Genomic DNA, 27,550 nt, shown 5'->3' on the forward strand with positions numbered 1-27,550 from the left:
AGTTTATAGGTAATCCCTAAGGTTATCAAAATCAAGCAGTTTTTTTTTCTTTGTTAAAGGTGATATTGAATATGATGGAGACTAAAGACAATATTTTGGATTTTATAAATGTGTATGTGGCACAAACTTTGATAGCAATAGTGGTCTGGCCTGTGTGTGTGTATGTACTCATACACACACACACATACGCACACACACATACCCACACACATAAGTGTATATTTGTTCATTAATTTCAGAGTCATCATTTTTGGAAGATTGGTGACGGTGAAAGGCCTCGCTCCCCTCCCCCTGCCAAGAAGCAAATTAGCATCTTACATTGTTTAATAACTGCATCCAATTTCAAATGCCACCAAACAGCTATTAAATAGTAAGCCCCTTGCACAAAAACTCAATGGTGCATAACATCTCTGATTAGATGCACTCTTTTCTGAAAGGACCATCATTCTTAGTAGGCCTATTTCATTACCCTTAATCTGAGTCCAGTTTATGCACTCAAAACCTAATAACTCCATCTAAAATGTCTTAAGCTGCCTAGCTAAACCTCACTAAAAGTATGCAGTGTATGTAAATCTATTATTCAACCCCGTGTTTAGTTTAAATACAGGATTCAGATTTTTCTGTCTCAGCTTCTGAAAGTTTTCATCAGTTGCAATGAGGAAAATAATGAAAGACATTTTTATTATTCCAATGCATACCCTGTATTGCACTTCAGTTAAAACAAAACAGTATCTCAGCAGTTTCAATCAAGAATTCTTTTTCAATTACTGTCTAGAATTATATTCCAGAATACATCTTCATTTGTTGTTTCACATTTTGAGCCCGGCATTACCTGGAGATCAACTCCATCACTGAGGGAAAGACTTAATATTTTGAAAAAACAATATGTGTATCAAAAATACCAGCATTCAATCTTACGTGTAAACTATCTGGACAACAGATTTCTGCATTCCTCAGAATCAAGCACAGAATCAATCAAACACTCCTCATGTTCAACTTCAAACCTCTCAATCAACTCACCCTATCGACATATTTACTCCCTTCACCTGTTACACCCCAACACATTCTCCTCACTCCTTCCAAGCTAAAAGTCTAATGGTATCACCCTAGGACCTCTTCTACCTTTTGTTCCCCTTGCCCAAACTCTTCCCCTGGTTTGGGACTCCCTCACTACACACTACACTACACTCCCCAACCCTTGTGTGCTTTAGTGTACTCTCTGAAGCATTTAGCACAATACTCTGCACAATATAATCACTCAACAAATGAATAGCATTGATTGATTAAAATCCCAGCTCCTCCAGCAAACTTTTTCTGATTAATTCCAGCATCCCATCAGCAATCTCTAGCAATCTAGCAAGAAGCAGCGTGGCTCAGTGGAAAGAGCCCAGGCTTTGGAGTCAGAGCTCATGGGTTCAAATCCCGGGTCTGCCAACTGTCAGCAGTGTGACTTTGGGGAAGTCACTTAACTTCTCTGTGCCTCAGTTACCTCATTGTAAAATGGGGATTAAAACTGTGAGCCCCCTGTGGACAACCTGATCACCTTGTAATCTCCCCAGTGCTTAGAATAGTGCTTTGCATATAGTAAGCGCTTAACAAATACCATCATTATTATTATTATTATTAATCAATCATACTTATTGAGCATTTACTATGTGCAGAGTACTTAACTAAGCACTTGGGAAGTACAATAAAATAGAATTAGCCGTCATGTTTCCTGCCTAAAACAAGCTTGCACTATGCACTTATTTATGCCCATATGCAGAAGTTTTGTGTATGTATATTATTCAATTGGACATTGCTTCCTGTTGCAATTAGATTTACTGAGCACTTACCGTGTGCAGAGCACTACACTAAGTGCTTGGTAGAGTACAATAGAAGAACTGGAGATGATCCCTGCCCTCAAGGAGCTAATGCTTACACTATTTCAGAATTTACAATACCCTGCACTAGGACCAAAATTAGCCATCCTGTGTTTAGTTAGACCTGTCCACAGGTAATAAGTAAACTCCCTCCCCATCCTTATTCTCCAACCACCATTCTCACCATTATCAAAATCTTCTTAAAATTAGAGTCCTTCCTTGACCATGCCCTTCTTTCCCTAACTCTCTCTCCCTTCTGTGTTTATGCACTTAGATCTGTGACCTTTGTGCATTTGATATGTGCCCCACATTCAACCCCATAGCATTTTTGTACATATCCATAAATTACATATTATGCTTCACCAATTTTTATGAATGACTGTCTCCCCCTCTAGGCTGTAAACTCATTGTAGGCAGGGAACAGTTCTGCCAACTCTATTGTATTGTAGTCTCTGAAGTGCTTAGTACAGTGCTCTGCACATAGTAAGCACCCATTAAATACCATCGATGATATATATCTTCTAGACTATGAGCCCACTGTTGGGTATGGACCGTCTCTATAGAGAAGCAGTGTGGCTCAGTGGGAAAGAGCCCGGGCTTTGGAGTCAGAGGTCATGGGTTCAAAGTCCGGCCCCGCCCATTGTCAGCTGTGTGACTCTGGGCAAGTCACTTCACTTCTCTGGGCCTCAGTTACCTCATCTGTAAAATGGGGATGAAGACTGTGAGCCCCACGGGGGACAACCTGATCATCTTGTATCCTCCCCAGCACTTAGAACAGTGCTTTGCACCTAGTAAGCACTTAACAAATACCAAAATTATTATCATTATATGTTGCCAACTTGTACTTCCCAAGCGCTTAGTACAGTGCTCTGCACACAGTAAGTGCTCAATAAATACGATTGAATGAATATATATATATATATATATATATATATATTTAAGGCAAAAATTAGCTACAGAAAGCTAATGGAGTGACTAAAGAAGCCATCATCAGTTGGCTAGCAGATTTGAGATGTCCAGTTCCAGTATGAAATAGAGAGTGGAAATCCTTTTCTTCTGATTGACAATGTGCTTGTTGTGCCACACTCATTGTCTGGTGGCAGGACTTGGAATGCCTAGTTATAATCCAGAAAATTTATTCATAGGATTCACAATGAACTAAACTCTATACCTATCCTCCTTAACCTTTTAGTGCCTTTGACATTGAGATTCCATTCATGTGTGCAAATGAAGCTGAAAAGACTAGTGTGGGAGTGACATTCCTATCTGCACTGTTGACAAGTAGAGCTAAATCCTTATTGGAACTAATGGATTTGTAAGGCTCGGGACCAGCAGACGTTGTGCCTGATCACCACTCTCCCTAGCTTCAAAGCCATTTGAAAATCTAATCTCTTCTAAGAGCCATCCCAATTGAGCTTTCATTTTCCCTACTCCCTCTCCCTTCTGCATCATCTATGACCTTGGATCTGTACCCTTTATGCACTTGATATTTACCCAACCTCAGTGCGTACCCTGACATGTATGAAATGATATACTCTATCATTTCCGCTATCTGAAATTCCATTTCTACTTTTTATAATTTATTTCAATGCCTGTCTCCCCATCTAGATTACAAGCTAATAGTTGGCCAGATTTGTGTATACAAACTACATTGTATAGCACTCTCTTAAGTGCTTGGTAAAGTACGCACTCTGATTTATATAGATGCAAGCTCCCTTTGTGCAGGGATCACATCTGCCAACTTTATTGTATTGTATTCTCCCAAGCACTTTGTGTAATGCTCTGCACACAAGTGCTCAATAAATACCATTCATTGATCATCATATGTGTACCTCTCGGAAAGCCTGTACTAATGTGGGATATACCCCATCCTGGTGAGCTGACTCTGTTTAAAGACATCTGTTTTGCTGATGTTGCGCCGTTTGCTACTGCATGTCTTTCGGTGATGCTGAATAAAACTGGACATGATAATTTCTTTAATTCTTATTCTATTCCTGGATCATGGACACTACTTATTTCAGTGACAACACAATTAAATTTTGTCATGAAAATGCTGTAGAGTTCTGCATGACACAAGCATATAGTCTTGTGAACATTAGTAAATCAATAGCTAATTAATAATGAATTGAAAGGAATAATGAAATAAACTCTTTATGATGTTTATATACTTATAAATATTAAATCTATGACTGATGCACTGCATTACATTCAATGCATTATCCATGAGTCAGTGGCCCCAACCTATTAATCATATTTATTGAGCACTTACTGAGAGCAGAGCACTATACTAACCACTGGGGAGAGTACAGTAACATAACAGACACATTCCCCACCCACAATGAGCTTACAGTCATTTCTAGCGCTATATAGTATAAATATACATATAAATATAAAAATATATACACACATATGTATTGATCTACTTTGATTATTAAACAGACTATTCTTCCAACTTCATTTCTTTCTATTCTCCCACTTCTATCCCTCAGTCTGTTCTTTCATTCTTGGGACTTCCCAAACCTGACAGACCATAGATCTCCCCATATTCAAAGCTTTACTGAAATACCACCTCACTCATTAGCCATTCTGGCACTTAAGTACTTATTTCAACCCTCCTCAGCAACATATGTAGTCATGTTATTTATTTGTACATCAAATTATTTCCTTTTATTTGTATTTTCATTTTCTATCTTCCCATTAGAATATAGGCCTCCTGTGGGCAAGGGAACTTGTCACTACTTTGTTTAATACTTCCCATGTGCTTAGTTCAGTGCACTTCAGCCAGTTAACATTTAATCAGTGCTGTTACTATTACTACTAGTGAGCTAATATTTAGCTAAAGAGATTGTAATGTACTTCAACAAGGCAAATGTACTTGTAAAATGTTACAAATTATGCTTTTCTTTACCCCGATCTTCATTCCTTTTCATTCCTATCCCCTACCCTACAGTATTTTTAGTATGAAAAAGGTTTGTTATTTAATCTTTTCCTTTTCTAAAATACTGGGAGAGTATTATTATCATAAAATTTTAGTTCATCATTGTTAGATAATCTTATGTTTTCAAATCTAGCCGCATTTTAGTTTCATGAGGAAGTTGAGTATCACTGGTTATTTAGCAAAATTTAATAACAAAATATTTTTCTGAAGTGTCTTTCTGAGGTGCAGTGGAAGATCTGTATTTGGCATTTATCCCAGGAAGGGAACAGAAAGTCAAATTTAATTTCATTAATGAAATGACGGAAATTTTCAAGACCATAATAAGAGATGTTGGCACCAATCCAAACCCTATCGCTAATCATTTTCAAATTAAAAAGGAAATTGGATATAAATCTGGAGTGTTCTGTTAGCATGTTGAACCTTTAAGACCGTAGTCAACACTACTTTAAAATATCATTGGTTTTCAATGGGCGACAAAGCAATACTGCTAGCAAAGGAATAGAATCATTGAGTTCTACCCTGACCTTCATAAATCAGTAGCACAGGGTGAAAATTCAACAGCATTCATTGCTCTATTTGGTCAGAACAGCTGGAGAACATTAGATTTCTTTTCTTATTCACGCACACTTCCAAACATGTTGGTCACCAATGTGAAATTCATTTTACAGGTTTCTGTTTTACAAGCAGGCTGAATTTTAAAATGTGAAAGTTCTCAATCATTTCAGATGGAGAGGGTAAGCTACTCCCATCAATTTCATCACCTACTACAACGAAATGAATGAAACAAAACTATTGCATTCAACTTTACCATTCTGAATAAAAGATTTACATTAGTGTCAGATATGCTAGGAAAAAGAAAACCATGACAGCAAGGCTCTAGCAAGTCTTCTCTAAAATTGAAGATATGTTTAAAGAGTGTAATGTGGAAGCATGTGGCCACTGCCTGACCACCCAGTTATCTGTTTTCCATTAGTGAAATATCCCTAACAATGTTAGTAAAAGTTAGCAGTAAAGACAATAGACAATGATAACAATAACCATAATAATGACAGTGGTATTTGTTTAGAGCTTACCACACACAAAGCACTGTACTAAATACTGGGCAGGATAGTTAGGTCAGACAGAGTCCCTGGCTCTCGTGGGACTCGCAGTCTAAGTAGGATGGGTTAACAGATATGCAAGTCCTCATTTTACAGATGAGAAATCTGAAGCGAAGAGAAGTTAAGTGACTGGTCCAAGGTCATACTGCCGGCCGGCGGCAGAGCTGTAATTGGAACTGGGGTTCTCTAACTCCCAGGACCACTGCAGTTTCTAGGTCTATTCAACCTAAATTGATTTGTTTGGGCTGAAATGATGAGGATGGTGTAAATTAACTAGATGATTATATCTATATCTATATCTATATATATACACATATATATCTTATATATAAGATATATTTATATATACATATATTATGTATATATACATATATATATATATCATATCCATTTCACTTGAGCTTATTAGATACAGTCACTAAGATGTTTTAAGAGAAAGGAAAGTAGGATCATATAATTTATAGCAATATTACTCTAAAAAATTTTAGGAGGATTAATACAAAAGATAATAGCATATGCAATCCCAGAGCACTTATATCCTCCAGTTAAACAAGTTCAAATGACAATATCCACTCTTTGGCTATTTTAATTGAATTATTTTTATCTATATTTTGCATTAAGGTAGCAAGAATGTTGCAGACTTATCAGAAACACATGTTCAATAGACCTCACATTGAGGTACTACTTACACCTTGACTGAAGTAGCCCTCCTATCCACAGCCACTTTTCCTGACACTGCATGGTGGCTCTGCCAATTGTCAGCTGCATGACTTTGGGCAGGTCACTTAACTTCTCTGAACTTCAGTTACCTCATCTGTAAAATGGGGATTAAGACTGTGAGTCCCACGTGGGACAACCTGATCACCTTGCCCCCTCCCCCCCGAACCCCCGTGCTTAGAACAGAGCTTTGCACATAGTAAGTGCTTAATAAATGCCATTATTATTATTATTATTATCTGTCCAGAGAGTCATGTACTGTGGGAATACTCTTCCCTGATTTTTCCATTGCATTCTATCCTAATTGCATATTGAAAATGTATTTAAGGAATATTGATTTGCATTAATGCCTAATAAATGTATATTGAAAATATGCATTATAGAAAAATACATATAAATCAGGAGCCTCTACAGACAGATCAACACCTGTGGTACCTAAGATATCTAAGACATAGGACCATAAGGGTGGATTGGAACAGGTTGGTGGAAAAGTGGCGAATAGCCTCTGGAACCATCTGACCTGGCAGATAATCAGCCCAAGGCAACATGAGGAAGAAGTGACAAGAAAATGAGAGGAGCATTGATCTGGGTTAATCCTGGAGAGATCCTTAACCCCCTTGATGAGCTAGGTTCTTCATTTCTTCTCCGATTTATCTCAATCTGGTTCTCTTTCAGCTGCCTATTTCCTTGCCCCTACTATGGCTACCACAAACATGTGATGGAGCTCTCTCTCCTTCCACAACTTCCACAACTTAAAGGCAAGAAAGGTGATTCTTGGTTCTGTTTTACCCTTCAAAGTGCTTAGTACAGTCTTTGCACTCAGTGGATGCTCAATAAATACCACTGATCTGTCAATTGATTTGATAGAAACTTTTGACTAATCTTATTACATTCCAGAAAATTAGAGCTAGTGCAACCTACGTGCTTGACCCTCAGAGTAATCACTTCTCATTACAGGTTGCCAGACAGATTGGGCTTGGTTTACTGATGATCAATCAGGAGACTATTACTGCATAGTACTGGTTATACAGTTGAATTATTACCTAGTCCCAGATGTTGCCCCAGTCCTTAATGCAATTTTGGATATACTTCCTAATGAAGTTTCATAGTGTGACAGCATGTAGGCATATAGTTCTATGTAAACCTGCTCCAGTCAAGTGCATTGATGTAATAATTACCTCTACTTGTCATAATCCTGGAAGGGTCACTCGACTTCTCTCTGGGTTAATGGCAGTCCATTTGTTCACCCATATATTCAATATTTAAAATGCACCCTTGAGGTTTGTACCACGGCACTGGGTATATAAGCTTTCCACCTGGAGAGGAAATCCCAGCTTAATATTGTTCTTCCTGTTAAAAAGGTAAAATTTGGTGAATAGTGAATGGGCCTCAGTTACCTCATCTGTAAAATGGGGATTAAGGCTTTGAGCCCCGTGTGGGACAACCTGATTACCTTGCATCCCCCTAGACCTTAGAACAGTGCTTGGCATATAGTAAGCGCTTAACAAATGCCATTATTATTATTATTATACTTGTCGAGAACTACAATTATGGAAGGAACACTGCTTAAAAACTTACATAAACTCTTCCTCTGTTCCTCTCTTCATTTCTTATTTACATAAACCTTTTATTTGAATGTTCACTTATATATTAAATTAATCGTTCTCCTACTTCATATCAATGTATCCTATGTGCACAATTTGTAAATCACTTTTCTATTTCTCCTTCTTCAGATTGTGACCTTTTGAGGACAGAGAAGTTGTACTCTCCCAAGTGCTTAGCACCCAGAACGCAGTCAATAAATGCCACTTGGTTAACTGAATACTTCCCTACAACTTTCTAAGTACTTCCCCTTGTATGCTTGAATGCACACACTTGAAGGTTTGAGTGTCTGTATTCTTGTATGTGATTATTTGTAGAGAAATATTTTTCCCATCTTGACATATAAACCTTCACCCATAGTTGTAGAAATAGTATTTAGTGCTTACCTTTTGCAAAGCACAATATAAGTGCTGCACACCCCTTAGACCTGTAAGCTCACTGTGGGTAGGGAATACGTCTAACAACTCTGTTATACCATACTCTCCCAAGTATTTAGTACAGTGCTCTGCACACGATAAGCTCTCAATAAATACAATTGATGATGAGAAGCAGCATGGCTCATTGGAAAGAGCAGGGACTTTGGAGTCAGAGGTCATGGGTTCAAATCCCAACTCCACCAACTGTCAGCTATGTGACTGTCAGCTGTATTGGGCTATGTTTCAGGATGAATAGGAAAAGCAGTGTGGCTTAGTGAAAAGAGCACGGGCTTTGGAGTCAGCGGTCATGGGTTCAAATCCTGGCTCTGCCAGTTGTCAGCTGTGTGATTTTGGGCAAATCACTTAAATTCTCTGTGCCTCGGTTACCTCATCTATAAAATGGGGATTAAGACTGTTAGCCTCCTGTGGGACAACCTGATCACCTTGTAATCTCCCCAGGGCTTAGAACAGTGCTTTGCACATAGTAAGCACTTAATAAATGCCATCAAAAAAAACACCTCATAGTTTTGAAATTTGGAGGGGGGTTAAGATACTTTCTCACACAAACAGAAGACATTTAGGTTTCAACTGAAGTAAGAAATATATGGGGATGTGTTACTCTAGGTAATGAACCTTAGCCTTCTTTGCAGTCTTGTACATATGTGTACTTATATATCTGGATCACATAGTTGAACGTATTTCCATGTTTGTGTCCCCCACTACAGCGTCAACTTCTTGTGCTTAAGAAATGCACCACTTCTTCATTCTATATTTCCAAGGGCTTACAACTGTGCACTGAACCAAGTGAGTGCACAATAAACACTCCTCCTATCACTACTACTGCCACTAAGTTAGAGAAGCAGCTTGGCTCAGTGGAAAGAGCCTGGGCTTTGGGATCAGAGGTCATGGGTTCAAATCCCGGCTCCGCCAATTGCCAGCTGTGTGACTTTGGGCAAGTCACTTAACTTCTCTGTAACTCAGTAACCTCATCTGTAAAATGGGGATTAAGACTGTGAGTCCCCGGCGCTTAGAACAGTGCCTTGCACATATTAAGTGCTTAATAAATGCTATCATTATTACCATTATTATTAACCTGGACCCGCTTGTTAAAAGGAGTCCTACCAATGATGATTTCAAATTAAGTCATGATGGCATTAGTTTATTTCTTCAAATGTTTTCCTGCGAGAAAATTCATTGCTTCTGCAAAGGTGATGCAAAGCTGCCAAAAGAATGAAGCGGAAGAAAATACCAATTTGTTCTCTTAAGAATATATATATTTATTTAATGGGGCTTGATAAAGTCTAAATTAAACCAACAGTGTTTCCAGTTTATCAGTAAGACCTCTCATCTACCTACCTCCTATCATTCTCTAATGAATCTGGTTTGAATCTCTTGCCTCTATGATACATTGTTCTTTTTCTGTATAGGGAATAATAATAATAATGACATTTATTAAGTGTTTACTATGTGCAAAGCACTGTTCTAAGCGCTGGGGAGGTTACAAGGTGATCAGGTTGTCTCACGGGGGCCTCACAGTCTTAATCCCCATTTTACAGATGAGGTAACAGGCACAGAAAAGTAAGTGACTTGCCCAAAGTCACACAGCTGACGATTGGTGGAGCCGGGATTTGAACCCATGACCTCTGACTCCCAAGCCCGGGTTCTTTCTATTCAGCTAAGCTGCTTCTCTCAAATCATTTTAATAGATTCCATTTGGTAGTGCTATCAATTATCTCTCTGAAATTTAAGAGAGAATTTGAAGCACGAATGGAAGTAAACAGTTCAGTCCAAATCCTATTGACCACAGAATCCCTTCAAACTGAGTTGTGTTCAAATTACATAAATTGACTTCCATCCTTCCTTTGCATTTCTCCAGGCTAGTCAAGCAGAATTGATTTCTTAAGACATGTCAGTTAGCTAAGTAGCAATTCAGAAGAAACAAGAAAACATTTATAGCTGTAAGCAGTAAAACAATATAACCACCATTATATTTAATGCTTGCCAAATAAATGTCTGACATTCAAAAGACAAGGTAGTTTGCCAACATTCTAGCCTTCTGCAAATGTGATTTCATTGCATTCATTGTGCATTCATTGGCATATTCCTTTAATTAGGGGAATTTGAGCTTTTCTTGACAAGATCAAATGGCCAAATGATGCTTCATATAGATTTCAGTTTACATTTTGCGGCTCTGGCATTTATCTTATCCTTCAAGAAGATAGTAGTTTAATCTAATTTTAATCAATCAATAGAATTTCCAACCAATGTATGAAGTTCACTTCTCAAAAGTTGCAGTTTTACACAATAACATTATGCATATTCAGTATAAGAGCAGATTGCTCATTAAATCTGCACATCAATCTCCGGATAGATAAATTTAAAAGATGTTGAAGAAATGACATCCTCAATGATGAAATTTCCCATTTGTTGATTTTCTTTCTCTCCCTGGGGTTTCAATGAAATGATAAGCATGTTCATTTTCATTTGCGATGGCCAAGTATTCTCCCAAAAGATAGAGTCCTTAAAATGAAGAAAAATTAATATGTTTTTCTAAATTGCACTCTGAGTCACTGGGAGATTTCAATAGCACCATCATTGTTAATTCCATCAAAGGTTCATCAAGGAATCATAAAGTGAGAAATAATAAAATTAATTGCACCACAGTTATAGCTGAAGATTTTCTGGAAAATGAGAGGCTGTCAACCAACATGATGGTAGGAGGATAAAGTGTTTAGCACTATCTGCATTTCAGAGACAATCTCAACAATATCAGTGATTGCACTATGTAAAAATCCATATTAAAATGTCTTAATTTTTCTAGAAGATTTTAAGGTGACATTTGTGAGTGAAGTTGGTAATGTTTTGCCCTACTAGAACAAAACTGTGATTTTTTTAAAAAAAATGAGGTGGCAACTAACAAAACAGAAAGATCACAAATACATTTTTTTATACTTCCATACAATATATACCCAGTGGCAACTTTAATTTCCAGGATTCTTAATACTGCAGCTAGTAAGCTGACATTTCTGAGAGCTCCCATATCTTCCCCTCTCCCAACACAGCATGAGCCTTCAAACTGAGTCTAATGCCATGGTTTTGGGGATCCAAACATTTCTATGAGCACCCTAGGATTAGTTGATAAGAGCCCAAGGCAGATATGATTGGTCTGTTTTTAGTTATCAGAGCTCTAGGAATTACAACACTTGAGTTGTTGAAGAGCTAAGTGCTCTTTTTCCTGTCTGCAGCCACCATTGTAATTGGTCTGTTTATGCTTCCATGTACTGTTATGTGCTTTTTGTAAACTATCAGTGCCATCCTATCATTACAGAATCTGGAATAACAGTGAAAAGAAAAACACAGAGGACAAGCATAAGATAATTATTTTGACATTAAAACAGAAAATAGCCATTTGTACATGTCTTGAAAGGGGGAAGAATAGGAATCTATGATGGAAGAATGTGATAGTTCTTCCATGATAGTCCATCGATTCTCAGAAAGAAAATTGCTCAGTCTTTGCAACTTCGGAGGCAAATGTCTGCTGAACAACATCATACTCAGCTTCTAAATTCTAATTTAAATAGACAGTGTCTTACAACGATAATAATATAATAATTATGGTATTTGTTAAGTGCTTACTATGTGCCAGGCACTGTACTAAGTACTGCGGTGGATACAGGCGATTCAAGTTGGACACAGTCCCTTCCCATTTGGGGCTCACATTGTCAGTCCTCATTTTACAGATGAGGTAGGTGAGGCCCAGAGAAGTGAAGCAACTGGCCCAAGGTCACACAGCAGACAAGTGGCGGAACCAAGATTAGAACTCACGACCTCCGATTCCCAGGCCCATACTCTACCCACTACGTCATGCTGCTTCTATGAAGTTTATATGAAGAGTTTTCACTGGAACAAAGGGAGTTCCTATCTTTGGCCCAGAGCTTAACAGGAGACAACATATTCTAGCAAGGAAATGCAGTTGACTGCATCTTTGCCAGATGGCATTTGTGTTATAAGCTTCATCCCAGTGTTAGAAAGATAGAAATATCCATGAACAAAAATTGACTACCATGAAACCACAGAACAATACTGTGGCTATTTTAGAAATAGAATTGCTGTACATGATCTGTTTCCTGAGCCAATTCATAATGCTAAAATAATTGGCCTGGTCTGACAAGCCTTGCCAATTTCAACTCCAGCAGGTGCAGGTGAATATCGTTAAGCTGCTGGTTTTAAGCAGAATAAAGACAGATGAACTCTGTGTGTTTGTGGTTATGCTGCAGGCTTACATAAAAGAAAACTTAAGGTGGCTATAAAGTATAAAGAACACTGGAAACTGTTAAGCATTGACCAGTTGCTTACAAAATATAGGTTAATTCATGCATCCACATTTTTGTTAATTATTGGTTGTCTCAGGTTTTGGCACTTAAATAAAATGATACATATATGCAAAGAGAGAAAGTGCTAGAGAGAGGGAAAAGAGGAGGAAAGAAATAGAAAGGAAGAAGGAGAGAAAGAGAGAAAGGGATTATCTAAGGGTAGAAGGGGCAGTCTGTCTGAGTTGGGTTTTCTATCTCTGTATCAATCTTTGTCATCCTTTACTTTCCCTAAACTCTACTTCCCTCCCGAACATCCAATGGCCAATTTTTGTCTGTGAATCAAAATGTCCATTCAGTATAATAATAATAGTCATTACTGTATTTGTTTAAATACTTATTATGTGCCAATCACTGTACTAAGTGCATGAAGAGATGCAAGATAATCAGGTTGTCCCATATGGGGCTCAAAATCTATAGGAGAATGGTATCTTATCCTCATTTTATAAAGAAACTAGTACAGAGAAGGGAGGTGTCACACAGCAGACAAGTGGCAGATCCGGAATTAAAACTCAAATCCTCTGATTCCCAAGCCCATGATCTTGCCAGTAGACCATGGTGCTTCTGAGCAATTATTCACATGATAAAAAAATATAAATGTCCACATGCTTGCCCCTCCAAAACAAAAGCTATGCTTACATTGATTTTGATATAGGCCTGAATTGAGTCCAGGCACTTGAACATGTCTAGTACAAACACCTGCATGTTTAAGCTGTTTGGTAACACACTTTGAGGTGATAATGTCATCTTCTGAATGAATGCAGGATAAGTTTAATGCAAAATACCACAGCTGTGTGTGTTCGTGCATGATGGCTTTGCAATCAGCCCATGCCGGCTCTATGCACGTTTCCCTGAGAACATACAAGACCAAATTAGAGTGCGAAGCACAGTAAGGTGAGCCCATTGTTGGGTAGGGACTGTACTTTCCAAATGCTTAGTACAGTGCTCTGCACACAGTAAGCGCTCAATAAATACGATTGAATGAATGAATAAGGAAGAAGACTGTAACATTGCCTTTAAAATTCAATGGCTCTTTTCCAGAAAAGTGTTAACAAAGAGCATTTTAATGGTAGACGGCTGTGCATAGAGTGAGAGCAGGAAGGAAAAATATTGCTGCAGATAGTAGTATCAAGAGTATGGGACAATAAAGGTGTGATTCTCCTTGATGGTAATTCATAGAATCAAAATGACAAGAAGCAATCTCAAAGACTGCAACATTCCCCAAAATCATCTTAGGAAGGACGCGTTCCTAAATGTATACTATGAAGAATAATAATTACCAATAGTTTTTCTTGAATGTACATTAGGGACTGAGACCTCAGCAACCTGCATCAAAGTTCAAGGAAGAAGCAGAATGAATTACCAGGAGTGCTTAAGTCTTCTCGAGACTGTAACCTCATTATAGGCAGGGAAAGTGTCCACCAATTCTACTGTATTCTACTCTCCCGAGTGCTTAGGTGAGTGCTCTGCACATATTAAGCACTCAATAAATACCACTGATTGATTGATTTTTCAGCACATGTGGAGTGAGTTCCACTACAGCTGCATTATTTTCAAAAATTAAACATTTATTTTCATATGCTGAGCCCCAGACTTTGAAGAGTTATTTTTTTTTTCTACTTTTATTGCTCTTAAAATGCTGCTTTCTGATCTTACCGGCCATATCTTACACCTCCTGTGTCAAAGGAAAAGCTACGGTAAGCCAGTTTAGTGTTCCCATCATGAGCTTCTGAAAAGTTGAGAAAAGTCCCTTTTTCACTGGCTTGGGGTCAAACCTCCTTTTCCCCAAACCTTATCCCATATGGGGGCATGTCCAGGGGTACTACCAAAAAGGAGGGAGTGATGACAGTGGGCAAACACTTTGGGCAACTCTTCTCAAAGTACTGCTGCTCCTTTTTATCATACAGAGAGAAGCTTATTGGGAAACTGCAGAAGGCAATCATTTTCAGAGAGTTTACACAGATATTTGCTGCTGAAACGTCACTTAAGCTTGCTTCTCAGAGAGCAGGAAGGAGATAGACAGAATCTCTGAGGACATCAGTAGCGTGCACAGTTTCTTTCTAGTCCTGCAAAGTGAACATTGAATGACTTAGGTTGAAAATCACACTTTCGCATTTAATCAAAAATAAACTCTTCAGAGCCCCTGACCCGGAGCATATACCTTACCTTGGGTTAAGTGCAGTTAATTTTAAGTCTGATAGTTGAAGATTAACCCTTAGTTTCCAGGCATCAACTCTGTAATCCTCTTAGATGGAAGCAATTTGAGCCTTTAAATTGGAAAGTTTGAATAAATCAATCATTTATTGAACACTTACTGTGGGCAGAGTACTGTACTAAGTACTTGGCAGAGAACAATACAATAATAAGACAGAGTTGGTAGACACAATCCCTGCCCTCACAAGCTTACAGTCTCATGGGGAAAAGAGTCATAGTATAAAGTCCAAAATAATGGTCCCACCATTTATATTCTTGCTATCATATCCACCTATTCCTTCTTTTAATAACTACACTACTCTGTGCTCATAATAACATTCAGATATATATTGAAGATGTGAAATATATATTACCATTAGCAGTTGGCTCAGTGGAAAGAGCCTGGGCTTTGGAGCCAGAGGTCATGGGTTCAAATCCTGGCTCTGCCATTTGTCAGCTGTGTGACTTTTGGGCAAGTCACTTAACTTCTCTGTGCCTAGGTTACCTCATCTCTAAAATGGGGATTAAGGCTGTGAGCCTCCCATGGGACAACCTGATCACCTTGAAACCTCCCCAGCGCTTAGAACAGTGCTTTGCACATAGTAAGTGCTCAATAAATGCCATTATTATTATTATTATTATTATTATAACAAAGCATGAGAAGTTTCTCAGAATGAAATTCAAACTGCCTTCCTATCTTTCTGACTTGAATTTTCTGAATTTTGGTATTTTTGTTTCATTTTCCCATTTTTGACTTCAATCCTGTTTTCTTTACAATGTCCTTCTGATCTTGTGCTGACATGGGTAGAAATATTTGAAACTAATGGATACTTTTTCTCCCTTTTGGGTCATTCCTGAATGACTGGGCCGTGTGTAATAACGTACTCTTTTTGTACTAGTGTAACCATAAAAACTGGCCTTACCTTGCATGGTGAGTCAGAATTCTGTCCATTTGGAACAATATTAAGTTCCTTCTAAAAGAATGAGTAAAATTTGATAGTCCATCTTTCCTTGGCCTTGCAGTCATATTGAGAGTTAGGGACAAATATACCTTCCAAGCCACATTGTTTTCTCTGAGAGCTATCATCCTGTGCCTAAGATTATGTGTTTCAGTTATTGGCATTTGGAATTAATGGAGTCCAAATCATTATTATTATTTTCATCAGGATCCCAAATTGACAAACTTAAATTTGAGCCCTGTAACATGTAGGCCTACCCCTATGGGTCGTGTTTACCAACTCCATTGTATTGTATTTTCCAAGGACTTAGTACAGTGCTCTGCATACAGTAGGAGCTCAATAAATGCCATCAACTGATTGACTGATTGAGCTATTACACACCAATAAGCAGGACTCATCAGTGCTAAAGTTAATAAAAGACTTTTAAAAAGATCTATTAAACATTTTGTAGAGTTTATCAGGATTCACTCTGACTAGTCTCTATTTATAACCTATTTATAAGGCTAGAAAAGCCATAAAATAACTTTGGCAATATCATTTATTCTAATCCCCTACCTTCAGGGAGTATTATCTCTGATATATGAGCAGATATCATTTTCAAAGACAGATTCAGAAAGATATTCCTAAGCATACTTCAGTAGGTGGGGTTCTAACATGGCTCTAAGGATCGTGAAATTGTATTAGTTAGTTTGAGAGAGAATTTCTTGAACATTTGCAAACTTTTATCTGTGGAAATGCAGTAATACAGCCTCTCTTGTCACTTGCCATTTGGGTGAGTATTGATCAGATGTGAATGGCTAAGAGGGGAGAATTATGAGTAGTCTGTTATATGATACTCTCCCAAGTTCTTAGTACAGTGCTCTGCATACAGTAAGTACTCAATAAATCTGATTGATGGATTGATTGCTATGGTAAACGGCCCCTGAGTTAGTTTGGTGGAGTGGTTTAATTTAGATTGGAGTCCTTCCCTACCCTGAAAAGAAAAAAAAAAACCCAGAAATAACCAAAAAATACAATTATCCTCTACAATTGAGATGAAATACCTGGAAACAGCAGAACATATAAAACGACTCTCCTATCTGACACTGATTCAGGGAAAAGACATCTCCTAAATAAGGAATAGCTATGCTATATCAACCTGATGAGTTCTGCCCAGTGCTGTGATTTTAATTCCATGTTAAGACAGTCCATGGGCTAGAAGTGGTGTCATAATTTTGGTTGATTAATTCTCATCTCTTATTAAATACCTTGATGAAAGGATATAACATGAATATGAAACTTGGAAATAATTGAAGAACTACAATGGAAAGGTTAAACCTTATACAATGCTCTATACTAGCCAGGAAGCTCTGCAAAGAGCCTTAAGAATGACACATAGAAAGATAAATAGTTTACCTTAATCACTGCTCTCCTGCTGTCTGGATACACGGTTTGTAAATTGAGACTCTCAATTTAAATGAACAAAATGTTGGTCATCAAATGCCATTAGTAAATGAGGTGCCAGTTGCAGATTTTGAGTGGGAAAGCAGAAAATGAATTTAAGATATGTTAAGTGGGCACATTTCCCATTTTTTTCTATGCTCTTGAGGAGGCATGAGGCAGGGAAACCACAATTACTCAGAATCCTCTCTCCCACCACTTATTTCTTGGGCTAAGCCAGTGAAGAAAAGGCAAGATCAAACAAATAAAAACAAACAAGCATATAGGGAGAAAGAACTCACTCTACTTGCTGTCCTCCTGTGCCCAAATTCTTCAGTAGCACTGTGACAACAACCCTCCAGGTGAAGATTTCCTTAAATTCTTCCTGCTGCAGTTAAAACACATTTCCTACCTCAGTTTTCAGTCAGGATAATAACTAAGCCTCCTTCTTTGTGTAACAGTGCTTCATAAGAAAACTTGTAGAAGTATCATTTTTGTCAGGTTCATGAGAAGATACAAAGTGTTAGCAATGCTTTTTTTGTAGCAAAAAACCCCCAACACATCTTAACATCTGATGTTCTCAGAACCAGGGTTGAAGATTTCAGCAGCTACTCAGCAGTAATCCCAAATTGTGAACCAAGAAGAAAGACTACCAGGATTCTTTGAAACTTCAAATGATGTGTAAACTCAGAAAACTGAGGAAAAACAGCAGCAGACAAACCAGTGTGGCAGACAGGTTGACACCTGGTCTTTCCTCTCCACCATAATATGTAGAAGATAATTATTTTATTGGATGGAGTTGTGTTCGCTAGTTGGATTCAGTTATCTACTCTTTCTTTGCCTCTGGTGGTGTAGATAATCAAGTCAACTGCAAATCAAATTCTCTTAATCCCAAAAGAAATTTCCACAAAATAGAAAAGTAAATTTCATTGTGATGCTATTCTGGAACAAAAGAGGTTATAAAGCCTGCTTCAATAAAAGTGATTTGACATCCAGTATACAGTGAATCTTTATTAATTTCAAATTTTAGGTTTAAAGCCACTATGTCCCTGGGACCAGGGTCAAATCATTATCTTTCAACATATCTAGTGGCTCTTTGTGTGAAAGAGAATTTTATTAATGTTGAACTCTTATCCATGTAAGTAAAGCAACTGATGTTTCATTAGGAGGAAGTACTGTACCCAAATTGAAACTCTTCACTAGTGCTATGCAAGCCATTCTTGACCTTCTGAGACAATACCCCAAAAGTGTACCAAATCAAACTTAAATCAAATCAGTTTTCTAATGGGAGCAACATTATAAATGGTTGTCATAAGCTCCTTGTGGGCAGGGATCCTTTTTACCATCTCTGTTGTATTGTGCTTTACCAAAACACTTAGTACAGTGTTCTTCACATAGCTAGTGCTCCATAAACAACGTTAACTGATTGAATCATTCCTGAACCATGTTGCATACCCTATTTTATTTTCAAATCACCAAAAATTGTGTTCTGTGTAGATGAGTAATATAGCTACATTAATGCACGACAATTTTACTTCATTGGAAGTAAAATGGATATGTTGCCCCTCCCTGGTGACACAACTGGAAACCTCCCATGTTCAGAGCCACAGGCTTTCCTGACCACCTATTCCCAAGCCCTTTAAAATATCTTCTCCCCTCATTACTTCACTTCTTATATGTGTCTCCCTATCTGCTGGATCTGGGGTCATAAAGGAGAATAGTGCTGTAGAGTTGACCATAGCCTTGTGTGCTATTTGTCATAACATGAAACCTCTTATTTGGACCATTAATAAAAATGATAATAATAAAAAATGATTAAAAGCAAGTTGGGGAACAAATTCTTCAGTCATTTCTAAGTACTGTAATCGTTATCTTATGAATTCAGGTGCTTTCTTTGAATTTCCCAGTAAGTATATTTCAAATTATGGTGACAAAAAAAATGGCAAATACTTAAGAAAAAATATGAACTTTGAAGATACCAGTAACAAATTAATGAGATTTGAATATATTCAAACACTATGCTTAGTGGAAAGAGCAAGGGCTTGGGAGTCAGAGATTGTGGGTTCTAATCCCGGCTCTGCCACATCAGCTGTGTGACTTTGGGCAAGTCACTTAACTTCTCTGGGCCTCAGTTACCTCATCTGTAAAATGGGGATTAAGACTGCGAGCCCCACCTGGGACATCCTGATAACCTTGTATCTCCCCCAGTGCTTAGAACAGTGCTTGACACATAGTAAGCACTTAACAAATACTTTACCTTTATTTCAGCCAGATATTTTAAATCATTTCTAGAAATTATTTAAAATGTGTCCTTGTGGTAGGGAATGTGTCTACCAACTCTGTTGTAACGTAGTCTTCTATGCACTCAACACAGTGTTTTGCACACAGTAAGGAGATCTCTCGAGGAAATCTCCTGCCTTCTGTCAAAATCCACCTTCTCCTCCTTCTCATTTGACCCTAATCCTTAGAACCTTATCAAAACACTTGCCCCTTCCCTTCTTCCCTCCCTAACTGCTAATTTCAACTATTCACTCTCCAATGTCTTCTTCCCCATAGCTTTCAAACATGCCCATGCCTCTCCAAACCCTCCCTTGACCCCATGGCTCCCTTCAGTTATCGTTCCATCTCCCTCCTTCCATTCCTCTCCAAAACCCCTTGAGCAAGTTATCTACACCCACTGTCTCAAACTCGTCTCCTTCAACTCTCTCCTTGACTCCATGCAATCTGGTTTTCTCCTTCTTCACCTCACAGAAACTGACCTCTCAAAGGTCACAAATGATTTCCTTCTTGCCAAATCCAATGGACTCTATTCCAACCTAATCCACCTTGACCTCTTTGCTGTCTTGCCTCTGTCTTGCATGTCTTCCCTCCTTAAACCCTAGAGACAATTACACTAGCTCTCTTCAAAGCCTTATTGAAGGAACATTTCCTCTCCAACCAAACCATTACTTTGCTGGTTTGATCTCTCATCCTATACCAACCGGATTACTGCATCAGCCTCCTCTCTGATCTCCCATCCTCCTGTCTCTCCCCACTTCAGTCTATACTTCATGCTGCTGCCTGGATCATCTCTGTGCAGAAACGCTCTGGGCATGTTACACCCCTCCTCCAAAATCTCCAGTGGCTACCAGTCAACTTACTCATCAAGCAAAAACTCCTCACTCAGCTTCAAGGCTGTCCATCACCTTGCCCCCTCCTACCTCACCTCCCTTCTCTCCTTCTACATCCTGGCCCGCACCCTCCGCTCCTCTGCTGCTAACCTCCTCACTGTACCTCATGCTCGCCTGTCCCACCATCGACCCCGGCCCACATCCTCCCCCTGGGCTGGAATGCCCTCCTTCCACACACCTGCCAAGCTAGCTCTCTTCCTCCCTTCAAAGCCCTACTGAGAACTCACCTCCTCCAGGAGGCCTTCCCAGACTGAGCCCCCTTTTTCCTCTCCTCCTCCCCATCCCCCCCACCCTACCTTCTTCCCCTCCCCACAACACCTGTATATATGTTTGTACAGATTTATTACTCTATTTATTTTACTTGTACATATTTACTATGCTATCTATTTTGTTAATGATGTACATCTAGCTTTACTTCTATTTATTCTGATGACTTGACACCTGTCCACATGTTTTGTTGTCTGTCTCCCCCTTCTAGACTGTGAGCCCATTGTTGGGTAGGAACCATCACTATATGTTGCCAAATTGTACTTCCCAAGCACTTAGTACAGTGCTCTGCACACAGTAAGTGCTCAATAAAAATGATTGAATGAATGAATGAAAGAGGTCTTCCCTAAGTCCTTCTTTATTCTTCTCCCATTCCCTTCAGCTTCACCCTGACTAGCTCCCTTTATTCATTCCCCCTTCCAGCCCCATAGCCTCCCTATCCACCACTCCCTTCTCCTGGAAACGTTATCCAACATCGGCTTCACGGACACTACCCTCTCCTGGTTCTCCTTCTATTTGTCTAACTGCTCATTCTCAATCTCCTTCATGGTCTCCTCCTCTGCCCCCCACCCTCTGTTGGGGTCCCTCAAGGTTCAGTTCTGGGCCCTCTTCTATTCTCCATCTATACCTACTCCCTTGGAAACCTGTCACTCACATGGCTTCAACTACCACCTCTATGCAGATGATACCCAGATCTCAGTCTCCAGAACTGATCTCTCTCCCTCTCTCCAGTCTTGCATTCCCTCTTGCCTTCAAGACATCTTTACTGGGATATCCTCCGGTCACATCATACTAATATGTCTAAAACAGAACTCCTTAATCTTTCTACCCATACCCCATCTCCCTCAATACTTTCCCATCACTGTAGAAGGCACCACTATCCTTCCTGACTCCCAAGCCCATAACCTCGGCATTATCCTTGACTCCTCGCTCTCATTCAACCCACATATTCAATCCATCACTAAGTCCTCTCAGTTAAACCTTCACAACATCACTAAAATCCATCCTTTCCTCTCCACCCAACTGCTACCAAACAAATCTAATCACTTTATCCCACCTTGATTACTGTATCATCCTCCTTGCTGGTGTCCTAGCCTCCTGTCTCTCCCCACTTCAGTCCGTACTTCACTCTGCTGCCCAGATCACTTTTCTATGAAAACATTCAAGACATGTCTCCCCATTCCTCAAGAACCTCCATTGGTTGCCCGTCCACCTCCACATGAAACAAACACTCCTTATTACTGTCTTTAAAGCACTCAATCACCTGGTCCTCTCCTACAGCTACAGCCCAGCCCACACACTTCACTCTCAATCTTCTCACTGTACCTCGATCTCATCTATCTCATAGCCGACCTCTCATCCTCCTCCCTCCCTTCTTATATCCAACAGAATATTACTCTGTCCCTCTTCAAAGCCTTATTGAGTGCATATCTCCTCCAAGAGGCCTTTCCTGACTAAATCCTCCTTTCCCCTTCTCCACTCCCTTTTGCATCACTCTGACTCGCTGACTTTACTCATTCCCCATCCCATCCCCTAGCACCTAGGTTTATATCCGTAATTTAATGTCTGTCCCCCCCTCTAGACTGTAGACTCATTGTGGGCATGGAATGAGTGTGCTTATTGCCATATTGTACTCTCCTAAGCGTTTAGTACAGTGGTCTACACACAGTAAGCTGTCAATAAACATGACTAAATGAGCCTCAATAAATGCCATTGATTTATTGTTTTTAAATCTAGCCTTTAATTCAATCTACAAGTTTTAAGCATGAATCACAATATGCTGATCATATTAAGATTGTAAAAAGATATGTTTTAGTAATGGCCATTCTTCTGAGGATATTTTTTAAATTTCCTACATTTATATCTATGATCTTGTTTAAAGATTTATTTAAGCAGAAGTCTTGTATTCCCTGTTACTACCATAAGACTTAATTAAAGATAATGTCTACTAAATGCCCAGATTTATAGGACTTCAAAGGAAAGATTGGACAGTTTTTTTTTTTTTTTTTTTTTCCTGTGCAATACATGTTTATACTATCTTCTTTGGATTTATTTGTTTTTACTTCACTATGACAGAAAAAAATTCAAACTGCATTGTAATCATGCCTTTATACATTTCCACTCTTGAAGCATATTAGAGTGAACTGTATTTTAATGCTGTTTGGTAAACAAAGTAATTGAAAAATGCAAATGGGCATGAAGACCACAATCATATGTAGATGTCGGACAGATTGCTCATTTTGAAAGTGTAGCAAATATGTTTGAAAGTGCATCACTGTGTAAAGAAATGTTACTTCCTCTTGCTATGTTGGTCCTTTGAATATGCCTAAGGAGACATAAGGGAACCCTATCTATTACATGCCAGTAGCAGCATTTTCCTGTGAAGAAGAGAAGCAGCGTGGCTCAATGGAAAAGAGCACGGGCTTTGGAGTCAGAGGTCATGGGTTCAAATCCCGGCTCTGCCAATTGTCAGCTGTGTGACTTTGGGCAAGTCACTTCACTTCTCTGTGCCTCAGTTACCTCATCTGTAAAATGGGGATGAAGACTGTGAGCCCCACGTGGGACAACCGGATTACCTTGTAACCTCCCCAGCGCTTAGAACAGTGCTTTGCACATAGTAAGCGCTTAATAAATGCCATTATTATTATTATTATAAGAAAATAAGGGAGAAGAGAGAAAGTGTTTTGCTGGAGAATTGGTGTTCTGAGTCTAAATCTTATAATGTCTGGCACATGTACTTGCTATATTTTTCTTGAGAAGCTATTTTATTTGATATGTAGATTTATACTACTTTATACTTTATCTCTCAGGTTTCATTAGCCAACCCTGGGATGGGGGATGGCGTACCAGATTGTAAACTTTTCATGGGCAGGGATTGTGTCTACCAACTCTACTGTATTGTACTTTTCAAATTACTTAGTACAGTGTTCTGCACATAATAAATGCTCAATACTCTCCACTGATTGATGAATGAATGTTTCTCTTGCAGTAGGGGAAATCCTCACATTGAGAGGTAGGAGGGGTGGCAGTGAAAGAAGCGGTTCAGGATTTGGTGGTTGCCAGTCGAGGAGCCCCAGGATTCTCTAGCTTGTAGGCTTATTGTGGGCAGGGAACGTGTCTGTTTACTGTCGGATTGTACATTTTCAAGCACCTAGTACAGTGTTGTTCTTAGTAAGCGCTCAGTAAATATGATTAATTGAATAAATGAGTGAATCCTGTCTGCTCCAGGAAGGAGAGACCTGGAGGCTTTAGGACCTAGTGGAAGTTAATTGTGTTCTGCCTACTCCCAAATATCTAGGATTTAGGGCTGAGAGTTTCCAGAACCATTACAGGGAGCTCATCCTCTCCAATGGTTTCAGATAGCACCACTATGGGGATGACTCCCAAATCTACTTTACTAGCCCCAACCTATCAATCAGTTGTGTTTATTGAGTGCTTACTGTGTCCAGAGCACTGTACTAATCACTTAAGAGATTACTATACTGCAGAGTTGGCAGATACGTTCCCTGCCCACATTGAGCTCATAGTCTTGAGGGGGAAACAGACATTAATAAATAAGTTATGCATATATACATAAATTCCATGGGACTGAGAGTGGAGTAATATCAAGGGTTGGAAGGGTAAATATTTCCTCTTGCTGCAAAATAACTCCATATGGTTTATCCTTTGTTCTTTCACAACATTTGCCAGATCCACCATTTTCGGTCCCTCCAAATAGCCACTAACTTAGCAGGTGTTCATTATATGCTCATCCTATATAGACAATATGGTATACGCTAAGTGCCTACTATGTGTACTTACTAAGCACTGGGGTGGATCCAAGCAAATCAGGTTGGACACAGTTCTTGTACCACAGAGGGCTTACAGTCTCAATCCCCATTTTACAGATAAAGTGACTGAGGCCCAGATAAGTGAAGTGACTTGCCCAAGGTCACACATCAAATAAGTGGTGGAGTCAGGATTAGAACCCATGATCTCCTGACTTCCAGGGCCTTGCTTTACCCATTACACCCTGCTAACTTTCTATATACTGCAAGCTACTTGTGGGCAGAGAACTTGCCTACCAACTCTGTTGTACTCTCCCAAACACTTGGTTCAGTGCTCTGCAAACACAATAAGCCCTCAGTAAATACCACTGAATTGATTGATGTGTCTTCTTGACTCATTACAGGTCTCCCCACCTCCAGTTTCTCCCTTCTAAAGTATCTTATTCTTTCTGTTGTTCAGACCATTTTTCTAAAACACCATTTTTCTCTCCACTCCTTTATAACCTTCAAGGTTACCCATTCACGTTTGGATCAAGAATAAACTTCAATCCACTGGCTTTAAGGCACTCAACTATCTCTAGCCCTCTGCTTATCCAGTCTCTCTACCATGACACAGCTCACATTCATCATTCCCATTAAGCTAATCTTCCAAGCATCTCACCTTCTGGATTGATAGCAGTATTAGTTATAATCAACTGATTGATTGTGTCTATTGAGCACTTGATCTGTGCACAGCCCTGTACGAAGCACTTGGGAAAGTACAATATACCAATAGAGTAGGTAGGCCCATAATGAGTTTACAGTCTAGAGAGGGAGAACAGACGTTAATATAAATAAATATATGGCTATAAGTGATGGACAGAATAAGGTATATATAAAGCTGTAAGTGCTGTGGAACAAAGGGAGGCATATATAAAGGGAGCAAATCAGGGTAAAGAACAGGAAGTGGGAGAATGAGAGCTTAGTTAGGGAAGGCCTCTTGGAGGTGACGTGCCTTCAATAATGTTTTGATTGGGTGAGGAGAATGATTGTCTGTGAGATACGAAGAGGGAGGACATTCCAGGCCAGGTGCAGGACATAGACAACTGTTCAGGAGCAAGGCAGATGAGACTGAGATGCAGAGAATAGGTTGGCTTTAGAGGAGGGAAGTATGCAGTCTGGGTTGTAGTAGGAGAGCAGTGAGGTTTGGTAGAAGGGGACAAGGTGACTGAATGCTTTAAAGCCAAAGGTAAGGAGTTTCTGTTTGATGTAGAGGTGGATGGGCAAGGACAGGAAGTTCTTGAAGAGTGGGGAAACATGGGCTGAATGTTTCTACAGAAAAATGATCCAGGCAGCAGAGTAAAAGAGGGACTGGAGGCAAGGAGGTCAACAAGGAGGCTGATAGAGTAATCAAGGTGGAATAAGAAAAGGGCTTGAAGTAACGTAGTAGCAGTTTGGATGGAGAGGGAAGGGTGGATTTTAGTGATGCTGTGAAGGTAGAATGACAAGATTTAGTGACAAATTCAATGTGTGGGTTGGGTGAAAGAAAAGAGTCAAGGATAATGCCAAGATTATGGGCTTGTGAGAGGAAAGATGGTGGTGCTGTCTACAGAGACGGGAAAAGCAGAGGGGGACAGGATTTGGGTGGGAAGATAAGGAGTTCCGTTTTGGACGTGTTAAGTTTGAGGTGCTGGTGGAACATACGAATAGAGATGTCTTGAGGCAGGAGGAAATGGGGAAATGGGAGGCTGCAGAGAGGGAGAAAGATCAGGGCTGGAGATGGAGATTTTGGAATCATCTGCATAGAGATGGTAGTTGGGACCATGAAAGCCAACAGGTTCTCAAAGGGAGTGAGTGTAGATGTAATAATAATAATAATAATAGTAATTGGGGTGTTAACCACTTATATGTGCCAAGTACTGTGCTAAGCGCTGGATTATTAGACTGGCTTGGTGATACAAGTCTCATGTGGGGCTCAGCCTATGTATGAGAGACAATAGGTACTGAATCTGCCATTTCAAAGATGAGGAAACAGATGCAGAGAAGTTAAGTGAGTTACTTAAGATAACACAGCAGACAAGTAAATGGCAGAGACAGGATTAGAACCCTGAACGTCTCCCCACCAGACCTGTGCCTTTCTGGTAGGCCATGAGGTATCCCATATCCCTGAGTCAGACCACTGGGATCTCTATCAATGAATCCCAGAAGAATGCTTATTAGTTCATACAGGAGTAGGTTCCAGCTACCAATAGCGACACTATCCCCCTCAGAAAATCATTCCCAACTTCAGTGGGAATGTTAAACACTTACTATGTTTTAAGTCCTGGGGTGGATACAAGATAATCACTTTGGAAACAAACCCTTTCCCAAATGAGGCTCAAGTCTAAGTACCTAGGAGGAGAATTTTACAGGTAAGGAAACTGAGGCACAATTAAATTAATTCATTCATTCAATCGTATTTATTGGGCGCTTACTGTGTGCAGAGCACTGTACTAAGCCCTTGGGAAGTATGTCAGCAACATTTAGAGATGGTCCCTACCCAATAACGGGCTCACAGTCTAGAAGGGACTAGAAGGGTCTAGAAAGGTCTAGAAATGACTTGCCCAAGGTCACACAGCAGGCAAGCAGAAGAGCTAGAATTAGAGCCCAGGTCTTCTGACTTTCAGGCTTCTGCTCTCTCCACTAGACCACCTTAAATATGACTTTGGAGGGAACAGACATGACAGTAGGACAGACTATGCAAACACACACACACATAGATAAACCTTGTGTAGATTAACTACAAAGAAAA

Source organism: Tachyglossus aculeatus, chromosome 17 (genome assembly GCF_015852505.1).
Source record: "Tachyglossus aculeatus isolate mTacAcu1 chromosome 17, mTacAcu1.pri, whole genome shotgun sequence".
In the NCBI taxonomy this organism is placed as follows: Eukaryota; Metazoa; Chordata; class Mammalia; order Monotremata; family Tachyglossidae; genus Tachyglossus; species Tachyglossus aculeatus.